We start from the raw sequence: 3,159 nt of genomic DNA on the forward strand, positions 1-3,159 counted from the left end.
TGATGGAAGGCAACGTTCTTTGTTTACTGATATGGCAGGCAACATTTTTTTTCCCCTCGGTGGGTACCTGGATTGAGAAAGAAAGAAGCAAGAAATCTTTTTTTTTTTTTTTGGCCACGCCACCCGGCTTGCAGGATCTTAGTTCCCTCACCAGGGATCAAACCTGTGCCCCCGGCAATGGAAGCATGGAGTCTTAACCACTGGACTGCCAGGGAAGTCCCAGCAAGGAATTTTTTTAACAGGGGGAGTGTGTGTAAAGTATGGAGGTGGGAACAAGAGAGATGTACACAGGAAGGCAAACGGTTTGTTAGACTGGACTGAAGGTCCAGTGTTGCAAAGTGATGAGAAATGGCAAATGTAGAGTGGTTTGTAAAAGACGTTAACTGTTAGGGAAATATTACTCTTATTTCCAGGCAGAATTCTTACCGATTCCTATGCCATGTCAGCAGCTCCTGACCTTGTACTTCACACACGGCCCAGACATCTGAGACACGATAAAGATTAACAGCCATTTAAATACCACTCTGTAGCATAGCCCACAAAATTCCAGAGGTGGAAACGGTATTTGGAACAATTTCAAGGACCATACACAGAATTCCCAAAATAAGGTTAAACAAATTTACTGTAATTTATTAAAGCTGAAGTTCTGTATTAGCAAGTTGAAGGGTGACCCCAAATTAGACAGTTTTACTGGAGATGGTAAAGCTTTAGCTCCTGAACTTTTCCAAGGACAACGAAAACCAAAACAAAACAAAACGAAACAAAACTGGAAATGCAAGTGTGGGGCAAAGTTTAAAGACTCTTGTTTGACATCCAATCTCATTGCTGCAATTACCGGCAGTCATTGTGGCTTTCAGTAATATTCTTAAATACTGCCACCTAGTGGAAGATTGCTAGAACTGCTGCGTGAATGCCCAACATTTCGTATATTGCAGTCTGACCTCAGTCATCTCTTTCTGTCATTCTCATCGTCAATCATGACTAGAAGCTAAGGGAACAGGAAAATGCAGCAGTACTGCTGACAATTTGTATTTTTCTGTTAACTTATGTTTTCTTTATTATTGTTCTTAGTGAATTTAAAATTGGAAGAGTTGATAAGAGTTTTTGGACTGAGAGAGTTGTGGTTCAACCAGGACTCTACCACTTGCCAATTTTGTGGGTTTAGGTAAATTGCTTAATCTTTCTAAACTTCGGTTTACTCATCTATAAATTAGAACATTCTGAAGGTTAGAGCTAATACATTGAAAGGACAAGGTATCAATAGCTCTCTATATGAATGCATGTGGAAAATCACACATAAGTAAAATAAACAGAGCAATTGATACAACAGTGTGCTACATTTGTAAAACAAGGTTATACACGTACTGCACATGTTTCTACTCGGGGGATGCTGACTGACCAATCAGAACAGGGGTTGGCCTTGAACAGCCAATAGAGCAGGAATATGAATACATACGCTGATACCAGAGCTACTGGTCCAGTACCTGTCCGTGCACTGCTTATTTCCCAACGACGCTCAAGCAGCTGGTTCCAGTGGTTTCCTCTGGGAGTGAGACCTAGGTGACAAGGAGTGGAAAGGAGACCCACTTTCTTACTGTTTACTGTTTTTTAACCAAACACATTTGTTACCTATTCAAGAAGGAACTAAAATTGTTATCTTATACAAGAAAGTGGTTTTATAACAGAATAATGAAAATGATATTTTAAGTCTCTTTTCTGTTTATTTTAGTATTTTAATTACTCATGAATTTTAAAAAGATGAGTTTTATAAGTGTTCTGATATAATATTCCTAATCTGATCATCTTATGGCACCTGTATATGTTCCTTTTCTGTTAAGTGGGGCCATCTTGTCTAAGTTCCTTTCATCTTTTAAAATATTTATTTATTCATTTGGTTACACCAGGTCTTAGTTGCAGCAGGTGGGCTCCTTAGTTGCGGCTTGTGGACTCCTTAGTTGCAGCTCGCAGGCTCCTTAGTTGTGGCATGTGAACTCGTAGTTGCAGCATACATGTGGGATCCAGTTCCCTGACCAGGGATCGAACCCGGGCCCCCTGCAGTGCGAGCAGGGATTCTTATCCACTGCACCACCAGGGAAGTCCCTAAGTTCCTTTAATTTTGATGCCAGTTTTGCACAGACCAAAGCTTTTCTGTTTCTATAAGCCAACTTACTTTAGATGCATTAATTTCTATGTATGGAATAAAGCAGACTTCATCCAATTCTTCTTCGATGCTGCCATTTGTCATAATATGAGTTATCTTCTACACCAGACAAAATAGAAACAGACAAGGCCAACCTTGACTTGTCTATACAAAGTGCCTACAGTAGTGATGGTGAAGTGGGTGTAGTTTTATTGAGCTATTTTGTCCTTTTTAGACAACTACATTTTTGAGGATTTTGTTTTTTTCATTGCTGTACATCAAAAATTCTGCAAAGAGTTCTGGCCTCTACAGGTCTTTGTCTCCTATCCTTTGTTCCGTGTACTAATCTCTTATGGGCTCTGTCAACTTTAAAATGGGGCTCACGGGGGTTTGAAGGGAAGGATTATTGGCAAAAGAAACCAAGAGAGGTGAGCCTAGGAAAGCCCTTTGCCTGGCTTCTCACTGAATGTCTCCGGACAACCAACTTCCTGATACACAAAGACGTGATACTCAATCTATCTTCAGACACCAGGCCTGCTTTGCTCAGCGTTGCATTCCCCAGGTCTAGCTCAGGGCTTGGCAAACAGCGTATGTTCAAAGAATGCCATCTGGGGGATAAAAGAGATGAATGGCATATGGTGTTAACAGCCTCCTACCTCTTATAAACAGCACAGTGGTGGCCATCGTTGGCTTCTGAATCGTCGAATCTCTTCTCTCTGAGGTTGCTGACCTAAGTCTATCAGGGAAAATGATTTCCTCACTCATCACTTTTCTGGGCGAGCTCTCCCCTTGCCATGCCAGGTACATCCTCGTTCCCAGTTAGTCTGAGATCACATGAGGAGCTATTCTTGGGTTTTGGAACAATCAGCTCTTGCCAAGGGGTGTGGAGCTGCTGCGAAATTACATAACCATCTGCATTCATCCATCTTCCTGCTGCAATATGCCCTTTGTCTTCTCCTGTTTATTTTATGACCAGATTTCTACAACTGGCCCTAAACACGAAAGCAGAATTTGTTTTG

At 41.2% G+C, this 3,159-nt stretch overlaps 1 long non-coding RNA gene across 1 annotated transcript; it reads right to left on the reverse strand.

The window, feature by feature from the left end:
* Window positions 1-423: 423 nt before the first annotated feature.
* Window positions 424-2,867, reverse strand: LOC118901667. The gene is made up of 3 exons (XR_005021436.1): window positions 2,797-2,867; window positions 1,485-1,556; window positions 424-484 (listed from the first exon to the last, which is right to left on the reverse strand). It is a non-coding gene; the product is annotated as an uncharacterized LOC118901667 (long non-coding RNA).
* Between the last annotated feature and the right edge of the window lie 292 nt (window positions 2,868-3,159).

The sequence above is a fragment of the Balaenoptera musculus genome, chromosome 10, assembly GCF_009873245.2.
Source record: "Balaenoptera musculus isolate JJ_BM4_2016_0621 chromosome 10, mBalMus1.pri.v3, whole genome shotgun sequence".
NCBI lineage: Eukaryota > Metazoa > Chordata > Mammalia > Artiodactyla > Balaenopteridae > Balaenoptera > Balaenoptera musculus.